Consider the following 16,495-nt stretch of genomic DNA (forward strand, 5'->3'; position numbering starts at 1 on the left):
CACGACTGCACAGGATCGAAAGAAGCTGCAGAGGGTTGTAAATTTAGTCAGCTCCATCTTGAGTACTAGCCTACAAAGTACCCAGGACATTTTCAAGGAGCAGTGTCTCAGAAAGGCAGCATCCATTATTAAGGACCTCCAGCACCCAGGGCATGCCCTTTTCTCACTGTTACCATCAGGTATGAGGTACAGAAGCCTGAAGGCACACACCCAGAGATTCAGGAACAGCTTCTTCCCCTCTGCCATCCGATTCTTAAATGGACATTGAACCTTTGGACACTACCTCACTTTTTTTTAATATATAGTTTTTCTGTTTTTTGGATGATTTTTAATCTGTTCAATATACATATTATTTTTTTTTCTATATTATGTATTGCATTGAACTGCTGCTGCTAAGTTAACAAATTTCACGTCACATGCTGGTGATAATAAGTCTGATTCTGATTCTCAACTCATCTTCTTTAAATAACTCCAGTGGCAAGAATCTGTTTTCAGAGATCAACAAGCGATTGAAATAACAGATCTGAGCTCAGTCCTGGCTGAAGCGATTCTGCGGTTTTGAGGAAACACAATGCTGGTGGCTGTGTTAGGAAACGTTCCACTTACACAACACAATCCCACCCAATAACTAATTCACCATCGATGTTCTGCTTTCCACAGTATGTAATCATAAAGATCAAATTGATCTATTGTAAATGTTGGACATGCCAATAGATTCCATGCCTTAAATGATTTAATTAAAAACTATTTAGATTTCTGGTCAACTCCATTTCCTCTTGTTCTCATTTTTCTATATTGTTCCAACTGAGTTCAATACAAGTTCAAGAAATAGTTTTTTTAAATTTGATTGCCCACTTTATCACCTTTTCGTTATAACACTAAATCACTAATTCTAATTAATGTTTTTGATCTGCTTATTTATACAACCTTAGATCCATTGTCTGTTTTGTGCCATTTCTATACCTCATTATGATTTCTTAAAATCATTCTTCAGTCAGGAAGATGACTGGAGCAGCTAGGTGGGGAATACAGGTAATACAAAGGGATGGGGACTTAGTGCTGTGATGGGTTGAGTTGCTAACAGGGAGCATCACCCCTCCTCCAGGTGATTGACTAGAATTGATGTGGGGAGAACTACATTAACAATGTAAAGTTAAAAAGAAGATGGACCTCATACTTCCCAGCCACAGTCCAGGGTGGATTAACCAGTATCGAAATGGGCTTCAACCCTTCATTTAAGATCTTGCTCAGCATGGAAGGCTGATGAAATTTCTCACAGGTGATATCAAAACAAGTATAGAACATAGAACATACAGACATAGAAAACCTACAGCACAATACAGGCCTTTCGGCCTACAAAGCTGTGCCAAACATGTCCCTACCTTAGAACTACCTAGGCTTTACCCATAGCTCTCTATTTTACTAAGCTCCATGTAAAAGACCCTATCGTTTCGGCTTCCGCTGCCACTACCGCCACCGGCAGCCCAGGACCAATATCCTGGCAGGGAGATTAGCGAGGGCTACTGAGGTGACTTTAAACTAGAATGGTTGGGGGGTGGGAATCAAATTAAAGAGGCCAGGCGAGAGGATGTTAGTTCACAACAGGGGGATGGGAACCAGTGCAGAGAGACAGAGGGGTGTAAAATGAGGGTAGAAGCAAAAAGTAGTAAGGTGAAAAGTAAAAGTGGCAGGCCGACAAATCCAGGGCAGGCATCAAAAAGGGCCACTTTTCAACATAATTGTATAAGGGCTAAGAGAGTTGTAAAAGCGCACCTGAAGGCTTTGTGTGTCAATGCAAGGAGCATTCGTAACAAGGTGGATGAATTAAAAGTGCAGATTGTTATTAATGAATATGATATAGTTGGGATCACAGAGACATGGCTCCAGGGTGACCAAGGATGGGAGCTCAACATTCAGGGATATTCAATATTCAGGAGGGATAGACATGAAAGAAAAGGAGGTGGGGTGGTGTTGCTGGTTAGAGAGGAGATTAACGCAATAGAAAGGAAGGACATAAGCCAGGAGGATGTGGAATCGATATGGGTAGAGCTGCATAACACTAAGGGGCAGAAAACGCTGGTGGGAGTTGTGTACAGGCCACCTAACAGTAGTAGTGAGGTTGGGGATGGTATTAAACAGGAAATTAGAAATGTGTGCAATAAAGAAACAGCAGTTATAATGGGTGACTTCAATCTACATGTAGATTGGGTGAACCAAATTGGTAAGGGTGCTGAGGAAGAGGATTTCTTGGAATGTATGCGGGATGGCTTTTTGAACCAACATGTCGAGGAACCAACAAGAGAGAAGGCTATTCTAGACTGGGTATTGAGCAATGAGGAAGGGTTAATTAGCAATCTTGTCGTGAGAGGCCCCTTGGGTAAGAGTGACCATAATATGGTGGAATTCTTCATTAAGATGGAGAGTGACATAGTTAGTTCAGAAACAAAGGTTCTGAACTTAAAGAAGGGTAACTTTGAAGGTGTGAGACGTGAATTAGCTAAGATAGACTGGCAAATGACACTTAAAGGATTGATGGTGGATATGCAATGGCAAGCATTTAAAGATTGCATGGATGAACTACAACAATTGTTCATCCCAGTTTGGCAAAAGAATAAATCAAGGAAGGTAGTGCACCCGTGGCTGACAAGAGAAATTAGGGATAGTATCAATTCCAAAGAAGAAGCATACAATTTAGCCAGAAAAAGTGGCTCACCTGAGGACTGGAAGAAATTCAGAGTTCAGCAGAGGTGGACAAAGGGCTTAATTAGGAAGGGGAAAAAAGATTATGAGAGAAAACTGGCAGGGAACATAAAAACTGACTGTAAAAGCTTTTATAGATATGTGAAAAGAAAAAGATTGGTTAAGACAAATATAGGTCCCCTACAGACAGAAACAGTTGAATTGATTATGGGGAGCAAGGACATGGCAGACCAATTGAATAACTACTTTGATTCTGTCTTCACTAAGGAGGACATAAATAATCTTCCGGAAATAGTAGGGGACAGAGGGTCCAGTGAGATGGAGGAACTGAGGGAAATACATGTTAGTAGGGAAGTGGTGTTAGGTAAATTGAAGGGATTAAAGGCAGATAAATCCCTAGGGCTAGATGGTCTGCATCCCAGAGTGCTTAAGGAAGTAGCCCAAGAAATAGTGGATGCATTAGTGATAATTTTTCAAAACTCTTTAGATTCTGGACTAGCTCCTGAGGATTGGAGGGTGGCTAATGTAACTCCACTTTTTAAAAAAGGAGGGAGAGAGAAACCAGGGAATTATAGACCGGTTAGCCTAGCATTGGTGGTGGGGAAACTGCTAGAGTCAGTTATCAAAGATGTGATAACAGCACATTTGGAAAGCGGTGAAATCATCGGACAAAGTCAGATGGGATTTGTGAAAGGAAAATCATATCTGACGAATCTCATATAATTTTTTGAGGATGTAACTAGTAGAGTGGATAGGGGAGAACCAGTGGATGTGGTATATTTGGATTTTCAAAAGGCTTTTGGCAAGGTCCCACACAGGAGATTAGTGTGCAAACAAAGCACACGGTCTTGGGGGTAAGGTATTAATGTGGATAGACAATTGGTTGGCAGACAGGAAGCAAAGAGTGGGAATAAACGGGACCTTTTCAGAATGGCAGGCAGTGACTAGTGGGGTACCGCAAGGCTCAGTGCTGGGACCCCAGTTGTTTACAATATATATTAATGACTTGGATGAGGGAATTAAATGCAGCATCTCCAAGTTTGCGGATGACACGAAGCTGGGCGGCAGTGTTAGCTGTGAGGAGGATGCTAAGAGGATGCAGGGTGACTTGGATAGGTTAGGTGAGTGGGCAAATTCATGGCAGATGCAATTTAATGTGGATAAATGTGAAGTTATCCACTTTGGTGGTAAAAACAGGAAAACAGATTATTATCTGAATGGTGGCCGATTAGGAAAAGGGGAGGTGCAACGAGACCTGGGTGTCATTATACACCAGTCATTGATAGTGGGCATGCAGGTACAGCAGGCGGTGAAAAAGGTGAATGGTATGCTGGCATTTATAGCGAGAGGATTCGAGTACAGGAGCAGGGAGGTACTACTGCAGTTGTACAAGGCCTTGGTGAGACCACACCTGGAGTATTGTGTGCAGTTTTGGTCCCCTAATCTGAGGAAAGACATCTTTGCCATAGAGGGAGTACAAAGAAGGTTCACCAGATTGATTCCTGGGATGGCAGGACTTTCATATGAAGAAAGACTGGATGAACTAGGCTTGTACTCGTTGGAATTTAGAAGATTGAGGGGGGATCGGATTGAAATGTATAAAATCCTAAAGGGATTGGACAGGCTAGATGCAGGAAGATTGTTCCCGATGTTGGGGAAGTCCAGAACGAGGGGTCACAGTTTGAGGATAAAGGGGAAGCCTTTTAGGACTGAGATTAGGAAAAACTTCTTCACACAGCGAGTGGTGAATCTGTGGAATTCTCTGCCACAGGAAACAGTTGAGGCTAGTTCATTGGCTATATTTAAGAGGGAGTTAGATATGGCCCTTGTGACTAAAGGGATCAGTGGGTATGGAGGGAAGGCTGGTGCAGGGTTCTGAGTTGGATGATCAGCCATGATCATACTGAATGGCGGTGCAGGCTCGAAGGGCCGAATGGCCTACTCCTGCACCTATTTTCTATGTTTCTATGTTTCCACGTACTCACCATTCTCTGCGTAAAAAACTTACCCCTGTCATCTCCTCCGTACCTACTCCCAAGCACCTTAAAACTATGCCCTCTCATGTTAGCCACTTCAGCCCTGGGGAAAAGCCTCTGACTATCCACACGATCAATGCCTCTCATTATCTTGTACACCTCTATCAGGTCACCTCTCATCCTCTGTCACTCCAAGGAGAAAAGGCCGAGTTCACTCAACCTATTCTCATAAGGCATGCTCCCCAATCCAGGCAACATCCTTGTATTGCACATTGATGTTAATTACTGCACTTAATAAAATATATTGCATGCTCTCAAGTAATAGCTTCATTTCAAGAAGAAAGTGCTTCATTAATTCTGGATTTTCATGGCAATTCAATAAGTTTTAAATTTTTAGGACCAAATCAAAATATAAAAGATAGATATTCCAAAACACATCTTGTTCCTTAAAACATCAAAAATCTAATAACATTGTCTTCTGCTCAGTCTTTCTATAGAATTGAAGTTTCAGAATCCCGTATTGATGACTCACTGTTAATATATAGATGCTTATTTATACTCTTACCTCCTCTGCCTTCAGACTACCTGCTGTCTAGCTACAATACAGCTCATAAAATTGTTCTAAATTCCATTATTTAGGTAGTCTAAGGGATATAAAACTGCAATGACTTACACTAATACAGCTGCCAAACAAGCATGTAAGCACTCCCAAGGGATGTTTGAAATTGAATAGATTGATTTGACCTATTGATTGGTTTCTATCATTTTGAATGACCTGTTAAGTAGGACCCAATGTTGAAACAATCACAGTAAGAAACCCACACAATGTTGTCTGAGTATTCTATGCAGCCTGCAGAAATAGATAACAGGAGCCAATTTCAAAAGTTTGGAAGTCAAATTGGATACACAAGACCTTTTTTCCATGGGCTACACAGTTTCTTCCGACACCCAGATACAAGATAGGAAACTCGTATTTGTACAATTAGAAGGGCAGCACTATCATTCCCCATTATTAGCAATGACAAACAAAGGGCATCTTTTACTGACACCTGAAGTAATATTAGACTGGTTGCATTTGCAAATAATGGTCTAATACTTCTAGCAGGCTCTGGGTGCAACATTTCTGTCACAACCACGGATTCAGCAGCGCAGCAGATTCGGCAATTGCGCTCGTGAATATGCACATGACAGCCAATTATTATTTCATTGTGATAGTATTTAACTCCATTCATTCCATCATAATATTTGTTGAGACTTGAACCCAGGACTTAGCTACACTTCGTTATCTGCATTCCGCCTTGCCTGAGAAATTGGACTGTTGAGCCAACTGAATCTGAAAACTAGCGGTATTCATTTAATTCTTAGTTGCTCTTTTCAGCTGCAGTGTAGGCTTCGTTTTCCATTTGAGAGTTTTAGTTAATGGCCCTGTTTGGCCTAGCGTTTATTGTTTTCTTTCCCTTTAACACTGTTCGCATTGAAGTCTGTGATCTATCAACCTGCTTCAGTGTCTCTCATTCTGCACTTGGGCCATGTCCGAACCACGGTGACAATTTCAGAGTGATATGGGAAATGTGAACATTAATCAAAATGAAGGCATTTAAAATTCTTGGGTTTGCACTTAATCTTTTGTGGGTGACAAATGATGTTATTCTGATTGGAATAACCAAATTTAACTCCATAAGTTTGCTATGAGTGTAAATACAAAATCCAATGGATAATCCATCATTAAATAATTCCAGCAATAAATCCCTAAGGAAGATGGCAGAGTTTGTCATCAAAACGTCCGTTATAATCAATACCTGTACCTGGCTGGAAGCCCAAGAAGAGTTTATTTGTGATAAATAGCTATTTAAGACAGAACAATATTTTTTTCAGTTCCTAATTTAAGTGTGACTTGTTCTTCCCCTTAGCATCTTTTCTCTCTTCTTTTCTCTTAGGCCTACCCAGCAGTCAAATTATTAATGCACGTCAGAAAAAACTTTTTAACATCCTGTCTTTGTGTGCAAGGAAGAACATTTTACTTTGTTGGATATCCGATAAGGCCCCTGGACTTTACGCCAACCACAAAGTCCATGGTTAATCATGGAATATATTCCTTTGGACCTTTTAACATGCATGGTACACTCAAAAATGAATAGTTTTCATAAAACATGGCAACTTTTCTACAATATGTATATGTAAACCTTTCTGCTATACTAATAAGGGCTTTTGTACAGGATGTGGTGGTGATGTCTATACTTTGATGGAAGTGTCTTGATAGCTGATATGTGTGAGGGGAAGAAATGTAATTGTACCTGGAAGTGGAAGGTTTTGTTATGCTGAGCAAAAAAAAAAAAAAAAAGTATGACTATTTTATATGCCAATAAGGCAGATTCCATTTCATCCAGTGCAATCCTTGTCCTAGATCATGATCATAATGAATAGGCGCAGAATTAGGCCATCTGCCCCAATGAGTCTGCTCCGCCATTCAGCCATGGTTGATTTATTTTCTCTCTCAACCTCGTTTTCATGCCTTCTCCCCATAACTTTTGGTGCTCTTTCTCATTAAATACCTATCAACCTTCACTTGAAATATACCCTAATGCCTTGGCCTCCACAACCATCTGTGGCAATGAATTCCACAGAATCACTACCTCCAAGTTAAAGAAATCCCTCCTAATCTCTGTTTTGAAAGGATGTCCTTCCATTCTGAGGCTGTGCCTTGTGGTTCACTATTGAAGCATCCTTTGCATGTTCACTCCATCTAGATCTTTCAATATTTGATAGGTTTCAATGAGATTCCCCCTCATTCTTCCAATCTGAAGTGAGTACAGGCCCAAAGCCATCAAATGCTTCTCAGAAATTAACCCTTTCAGTCCCAGAATCATTCTCATAAATCTCTTCTGGGCCTTTTCCAATGCCGGTGCATTCTTGATCGTAGAACAGTACAGCACAGGAACAGACCCTTCGGCCCACAATGTTGTGCTGAACCAAATAAATTAATAATCAAATAGCTAACTAAACAAATCCCTTAGACCGACACAATATCCAGATCCTTCCATTTCCCTCATATTCATGTGCCCATCAAACAACTCTTAGGTGTCCCTAATGTATCCACCTCTACCACCACCCCAGGCAGTGTATTTCAGGCACCAACCACTCTCCGTGTGAAAAAACTTGCCTCTCACATCTCCTTTGAAATTATCCCCCCGACAGCATCCTGAAAAACCTCTTCTTCACTGTCTCCAAAACTAAGACATCCTTCCTATAATGGGACGCCCAGAACTGCATGCTAGACTACAGATTTTACTGCAGAACCTGGTCCCCTGTACCTCTCTCTGCAATTGGATCCTCAGCTTCCTAACCAGAAGACCACAGTCTGTGTGGATTGGTGATAACATATCCTCCTCGCTGACGATCAACACTGGCAGACCTCAAGGGTGTGTACTTAGCCCACTGCTCTACTCTTTATATACCCATGAGTGTGTGGCTAGGCAAAGCTCAAATACCGTCTATACATTTGCTGAAGATACAGCCATTGTTGGTAGAATCTCAGGCAGTGACGAGAGGGCGTATAGTAGTGAGATATGCCAACTAGTGAAGTGGTGCCACAGCAACAACCTGGCACTCAACGTCAGTCAGACGAAAGAGCTGATTGCGAACTTCAGGAAGGGTAAGATGAAGGAACACATACTAATCCTCATAGAGGGATCAGAATGGAGAGAGTGAGCAGCTTCAAGTTCCTGGTGTCAAGATCACTGAGGATCTAACCTGGTCCCAACATATCGAAGTAGTTATAAAGAAGGCAAGACAGCGGCTATACTTTATTAGGAGTTTGAAGTGATGTCAACAAATACACTCAAAAACTTCTATAGTTGTACTGTGGAGAGCATTCTGACAGGCTGCACCACTGTCTGGTATGGAGGGGCTACTGCACAGGACCGAAAGAAGCTGCAGAAGGTTGTAAATCTCGTCAGCTCCATCTTGGGTACTAGCCTACAAAGTACCCAGGACACCTTTGGGGAGCAGTGTCTCAGAAAGGCAGCGTCCATTATTAAGGACCTCCAGCACCCAGGGCATGCCCTTTTCCCACTGTTACCATCAGGTATAAGGTACAGAAGCCTGAAGGCACACACTCAGTGATTCAGGAACAGCTTCTTCCCCTCTGCCATCCGATTCCTAAATGGACATTGAATCTCTGGACACTACTTCACTTTTTAAAAATTTACATTATCTCTGTTTTTGCACCTTTTTTAAATCTATTCAATATACATAATTGATTTACTTGTTTATTTATTACCATTATTTTTATTTTATTTATTATTATTATTTTTTTCTCTCTCCACTAGATTATTTATGGCATTGAACTGCTGCTGCTAAGTTAACAAATTTCACATCACATGCCAGCGGTAATAAACTTGATTGGTGTGGCCTAACTAGGGGTTTATAAAGTTTCCTGACTTTTGAAATCAATGCCTCAACTAGTAAACACAAACATGCCATATGCCTTCTTAACCACCCTATCAACCTCTGTAGCCATTTTCAGAGAGCTATGAACTTGGACTCGAAGATCCCTCTGCTCATCCACACTGTTAATGGTTTTGCCCCTAACAGTGGACTCTCTCTTTACATTTGACCTACCAAGATGCAACACTTCACATTTGACTGGGTTAAACTCCAACTGCATTTCTCTGCCCATATCTGTAACTGATTATATCGCACAGTGTTCTTTGCCATCTACATTATCCACAACACCTCCAATCTTCGCATCACCTGCATACTTGCTAATGCATTCGTTGGCGGGGGGCAGGGCAGCTGCATGGCCTTGGTCGCAACAAGGACTAGGCCTCATGCCTCAGTGTTGCCTATATACAGCTGAAAGGAGAGGGGATTTGGAGCCGGTGGGCTCCACCTGAGGCAGTGTGGCATGGCATCCAAGCTGGAGTTGGTGCTGCGCCCCAGTGTTCGCTCATCAGAAGTCAAGCCGTATTGTGTTCGACTGCAGATTTCTGCAATATTCATGGATACAGGGTCCTGGACTACATACTTTTTGTGGACTGTATTTTACTGCGATCCTATACGTCCCTATCTATCTCATGTGCTTTGTGCTGCGTGTGATTTTTGGTACTAAGTTTTGCACCTTGGCCCTGGAGGAACACTTTCGTTCAGCTGTATTCATGCGTATTCTTGTATGGTTGAATGACTACTAAACTTTCAAAAGTTTGGAAGTAAAATGGGACATGCAAAACCTGTTTTCCATGGGCTATCTGCAGGTATATTTTCATCCAGTTTATTTACTGTATACACATCACAAACAGCAAAGTTCCCAGTACAGATCTCTGAGAAACATCACTGATCACAGACCCCCAGCTAGGAGAAGTCCCTTTGACCACTATCCTCTGTCCTCTGTGGGCAAGGCAGTTCCGAATCCAGACAGCCAATTCACCATTGATTCCATGCATCTTAATTCTCTGGATGAGCGTCGCATGAGGGACCTTGTCCCACACCATACTAAAATCGATGTACATAATATTCACAATCACTCTTGTAACCTTATCAAAGAACTCAGTCAAGTTCAAAAAGACTCAACAAGATATGACTTGCCCTGTACAAAGCCATGATAACTCTGCATAATTAGGCCATAGTCTTCCAAATGCTCATAAATCCCATCCCTAAGAATTTTCTCCAGTAACTTCTCTGCCAATGCTGTGAGACTCACCAGTCTGCAGTCTCCTGAATTTCCCCTGGTTCCCTTCTTGAATAATGGAGCAACATTAGCTATTCACCAGTCCTCTGGGACCTTGCCTGTGGCTAGGGAGGACACAAAGATACAAACTTCTGACCTTTACCATAGCCTTAGTCAGGAATAGGAACAGACGGTATTTTTGTTCATTTATTTAGAGATGCCGCATGGAACGGGCTCTTCCGGCCAGCTGAGACATGCCACCCAGCAACCCACCGATTTAACTACGAACCTAACCACAGAACAATTTTCAATGACCAATTAACCTACTAACTGGCAACACACATCAAAGTTGCTGGTGAACACAGCAGGCCAGGCAGCATCTCTAGGAAGAGGTACAGTCGACGTTTCGGGCCGAGACCCTTCGTCAGGACTAACTGAAGGAAGAGTTAGTAAGACATTTTAAAGTGGGAGGGGGAGGGGGAGATCCAAAATGATATGAGAAGACAGGAGGGGGAGGGATGGAGCCAAGAGCTGGACAGGTGATTGGCAAAAGGGATATGAGAGAATCATGGTTCAGGAGGCCCAGGGAGAAGGAAAGGGGGGAAGGGGGGAAAAACCCAGAGGATGGGCAAGGGGTATAGTCAGAGGGACAGAGGGAGAAAAAGGAGAGAGAGAGAAAGAATGTGTGTATATAAATAAATAACAGATGGGGTACGAGGGGGAGTTGGGGCATTAGCAGAAGTTAGAGAAGTCAATGTTCATGCCATCAGGTTGGAGGCTACCCAGACGGAATATAAGGCGTTGTTCCTCCAACCTGAGTGTGGCTTCATCTTTACAGTAGAGGAGGCCGTGGATAGACGTATCAGAATGGGAATGGGATGTGGAATTAAAATGTGTGGCCACTGGGAGATCCTGCTTTCTCTGGGGCGGACAGAGCGTCCTCATGTTTATGTTTTTAAAGAACCTACTAACTGGCACGTCTTTGGACTGTGGGAGGAACTGGAGCATCCTGAGGAAGCCCATGTGCACACAGGAAGAACATACAAATTTTCTTACAAAGGACACCAGAATTGAACTCCAAGCTGTTATAGCATAGTCCTAACCACTGCACTACTGTGGAATTGTGGGACAGTGAGTTATTATGCTATTTGGCAGGAACCTGGAATTATTTATTGGGAACAGATGCACTCTGGGAAATGTACACAGAAACGTGGAGGTTGTTTATGGAGCATTTGCATCGAATTCTGGATAGGTTTGTCCCAATGAGAAGGGACAATGATGATAGGGTGAAAGAACCATGGTTGACAAGAGATATGGAGGGGCCAGGAAGGAGCTTAAGAAGGGACATGAGAAGCTAGAAAGGGACATGAGAAAGCCTTGGTGAGTAGGATTAAGGAAAACCCAATGTCTGTGAAGAACACAAGGATGACTATAGTGAAGGTATAACCAATCAGGGGTAAAAGAGGAAACATGCCTGGAGTTGGATTGGTGGAGTTCCTAATGAATATTTTGCTTCAGTTTTCACCAGTGAGAGGGACCGTCATGTGTGTGAAGATGGTGTCAAACAGGCTGACATGCTGAAACATTTTAGGATTAAGAAAGAGGATATGCTGGAACTTTTGAAAAGCATTAGGATAGATAAATCCCCAAGTCCAGCAAAGATTATACCCCAGGTTACTGCAGGAAATGAGGGAAGAGGTTGCTGCTCCTATGATGATGATCTCTGCTTTCTCACTGTCCACAGGAGTAGTACCAGAAAATTTGAGGGTGGCAAATGTTATTCCTTTGACACCTGAGTTCCTTCATTATTTAATGTTCAACTGGAGAGTATTCCATTACGCTCCTAATTTATGCTTGTGTGTACATGGTGGAAATCCTTTGGGTGTCAGAGATGAGAGATTTGGGGAGCAATGATCTGGGTGCAGGTTGATGGGTCTGGGCAGAATAGTCATAGTCATAGTCATACTTTATTGATCCCGGGGGAAATTGGTTTTTGTTACAGTTGCACCATAAATAATTAAATAGTAATAAAACCATAAATAATTAAATAGTAATATGTATATTATGCCAGGAAATAAGTCCAGGACCAGCCTATTGGCTCAGGGTGTCTGACCCTCCAAGGGAGGAGTTGTAAAGTTTGATGGCCACAGGCAGGAATGACTTCCTATGACGCTCTGTGCTGCATCTCGGTGGAATGAGTCTCTGGCTGAATGTACTCCTGTGCCCAACCAGTCCATTATGTAGTGGATGGGAGGCATTCTCCAAGACGGCATGCAACTTGGACAGCATCCTCTTTGCAGACACCACCGTCAGAGAGTAATAACTTGGCATGGATGAAATGGGCCAAATTATTCAACCAAGTCTGGCCAGTCTGCTCCGACTTCTCTCATTAATAAGGCATTTTCACCCACAGAACTGCCACTGACTGGACGCTTTCTTTTGAGCTTTTTTTTTGCACCATTTTCTGTAAACGCTAGGGACTGTTTTGTGTGCAATTCCCAGGAGATAAGCAGTTTCTGAGATACTCTAACCACCCTGTCTGGCATCAACAATCATTCCACGGTACAGGTCACTAAGATCACATTTCTTCTCTATTCTGATGTTTTGTCTGAACAGCAACTGAAGTTCTTCTTCTTATTCTTCTGCTTCTTGTAAAGTTTAATGGCGATTGGCAGACCAACATAAGGTGCATTACCTCCACCTACTGAGGTGGAGGGTGAAGCAAAGAGACAGGAAGTCTAACTACTTTAGAACCCCACCCCCCAAAAAAACCAAAAATCTCAGGTTATATCAAAAAGTCTAATGCTTTTTCAGAAAGTCAAATACACAATTATATACATTACAATGGCAGTGATATCCCAACAAACTATCCATGTTAACCTGTGTCTGTCCTAAAGATCTCACTTTAGCAATTAAAAGTTTCCTTTGCACCTCATAGGATCTGCATTTAAACAATATATGCTGCACCATTTCTTGACAAATGCATTCCCTACAGATGTCTGTATCATGCATATTAATTCTCAACAAGGAATTATTTAACTATGTCCAACACATAAACACGTAAGTATAACTTTGTCCCTTTTTTTATACCCATCTCCCAGTTGAGTTCCTCCCATCCTCTGAATTTTATATACAGTAAATGCCATACTTTCTTTTCATAATCACAACTTTGTTGCTGCTGTGATGCTGAAGTTCCCCAACCATATTGCAGCCACCACCCTGCGACCAGACATTAGTGTCTGAGTCTACTAAGCAAGTGGTGCTGCTGGAGCTGACAGTCCCATGGGAAGATCGCTTGGAAGAGGCCTTTGAAAGGAAGCTCTCCAAGTACGCAGGACTGGTCAGCAACTGTCAGCAGGCTGGATGGAGAGCGAGGTGTCTCCCAGTGGAGGTTGGTTGTAGGGTATTCATAGCCCATTCTTTAGCTAGAGCCTTCAGCATTTTGGGCATCGAGGGAGAGGGGAAGAGGAGAGCCATCCACAGTACCACCGATGCGGCAGAGAGGGCCTCAAGATGGCTGTGGCTCAAAAGAGGGGAGCTATGAAGTAGTTAGCCATCTGGACACAAGCTGGGGTCTGATCAGCCCCGGCTGGGTCATCTGGAGGAGGGTGTATGATGTTGAAAGACCCGAAACACCAGATGATTCCAGGAACATCACTGAAGATGTGTCCAGAAGCATCAATAGATGTATGTACACAGCAATAGACTTTTGAATTATGGCTTTCACCTCCCCTTTATACAAAGGCACCATCATATTTACATCCTTAATTTTAAGTGATTGCTTAGTTAAAATGTCAGTCACCTTGTTTCCTTCAACCCCAAAATGGACAGGGACCCATAGGAAATAGGTACACAAGCCTAGACCCTGTAACCTCAACAGAGATTGTCCAAACTCAAGAAGAATGTCTGACCCACAATTTGAAATACCTGTTTTAATAGATGTCAAAACCAAGAATGAATCAAAGCACAGAAGTACACAAGCAAGGTGTACTTCATTGACCAATTCCAAGGCTAAAATGATAGCAGACATCTCAGACATGAATACTGATACTTTTCTTAATAGTCACCTGAAACTTCGGCATACAAACAAAGACACCTGAACGATCTGTCACCAGGATCTTTTGAACTATCTGTATAGACACACTATGTAAGAAACCTTAACATCTGCCTTGTGCATATTGCTGAACTACCTGTGCCACTGGTAAACAATCACTCCTCATCTTGATCTTTCCGTGAAGGCTTAAATCAACCACGGGCCAAGGGAAAAACTATGGTGGAGTAACATATTCATTAGAAAGTGGTATTCCTGTCCTAAGTTGTATCTTCCCACCATATAAAAAACCTTGAATCCAATTGAACATTCTACCACCTATTTCCATCTTTTCAAGTTTAAGCAGTAACCCTTTTGTCCGTAACATATAAGTTTTTTTTTTCTACACCAAACAAAACTGCTACCACTGATTCTTTATTAACTTGGTCGTTACAAATATTAGATTTCAGACTGAACAGGGTCCAGATCAGATTTCAATCTTAACATCAAGTCCGTGGGCATTCTCCCTTTATGAAATTCAGATTGGTATACAGCTTATTTTCCACAAAATCATAAAAGTTTTTCTATAGACATTCATTCCATTATTTTAGGTTGATAGATTCTTGATTGGTCAGGACATGAAGGGATAAAGGGAGAAGGCAGAATCTGGGGCTGAGTGGAAAAATGGATCAGCCATGATGAAATGGCAGAGCAGACTCAATGAGCTAAATGGCCAAACTCAATGGCCCCTATATCTTAAGTTCTTATGGTCTTAAACACCTGAACCTCTTGACCATGTCTTCATGATTTTATGCATTGAGTTGCTGCCACATGATTAGCAGATTAGATATTTTCATTAATGAACTGGTGTACAGTTGTACCTAATAAAGTGGCCACTGAATGTAAGTGAGTCATTTGCTGCAGAACCCTTTGCTTCTGACTTGTTTTTATAGTCATAGCTTGGAATTCCTGGAGTAACGTCCTGGGGTTAGGACAAATGACACCCCAACCACAATAACCATCTTCCTTTGTGCAGGGTATCACTTCAAGTACTGGTGTATTTTTTTGCTTTGCTGCCCATTGACCTTGTGATTGTTTATTGTGCCTTGATACGAAACCCAGTCAAATGTTGCTTTAGTGTCAAGTTTGCTTTCATCTCATCTCTTTGGTCTAACTTTGGACCAAGGGGAGTGATGTTAATCCTGGCACTGGTGAGCAGGTTATTGCTGAGGAAGCAGTAACTGCTTGATAACATTATCAACAGCCGTTCCAATTACTGATCCATTCACTACTTTCAAATCCTTATTGTTAAATATTAATCTTAATATCAATATATGGGTCAAAATGATTAATAATATGTGGATGGACTTCACTAATTACATAAACCTTGTTGGCTTCACTTCAATAATGCAAAAACAAAATAAGTATCAATTACTCAGCTGCAACAAAAGTAATTTTATTCTGCATAGAGTCTGAAATGATAACCTACATATACTATGGGTTTCCTTCTCTGTGGCATCTTATCTATAATTATTGATGTTCTCTTGTGTCTTGGAAATTTATTGCATTTTTGAACAGCATTTCATATTAGTTTTGTATTTGTCATGGTGACTGTAAATGTCATTCCTTTGTGTCTTCAATCCTGTTATAATGACAAACAGATGTTATTCATCTCTAAGTTGATTGAAATATGATCTCGGCTCAGATTGAATGAACGCTGAATGCCAAATCAGTTCAAACATAAACGATACATCTTGTATCTTAACAACTTTTAGTGTCATTAAGATGGCGCCAATAAGTGGTGACTCTTTGCATACAGCTCTGATGGGAATCATGAAATATTAGAGCTGAAATCTGCAGTCACTGCCATGGGTACTTCAGTGAACAGCATTGTTTAAAGATGTTTAAAAAATCTATTGATTCTCAAAATCAGCAGGTTCTGGACTGCAGATTCAGGTCGTGAGTGCAAATCCCCTTTAAGGAATCAAAATCAGAATCAGGTTTATTATCAGCAGCACGTGATGTGAAATTTGTTATCTTAGCACCAGCAGTTCAATGCAATACAAAATATAGAAGGAAAAAAAAACAAAATAAAATAATAATAATAATAAATAAGTAAATCAA

This window comes from Mobula hypostoma, chromosome 3 (assembly GCF_963921235.1).
Source record: "Mobula hypostoma chromosome 3, sMobHyp1.1, whole genome shotgun sequence".
Taxonomy (NCBI): domain Eukaryota; kingdom Metazoa; phylum Chordata; class Chondrichthyes; order Myliobatiformes; family Myliobatidae; genus Mobula; species Mobula hypostoma.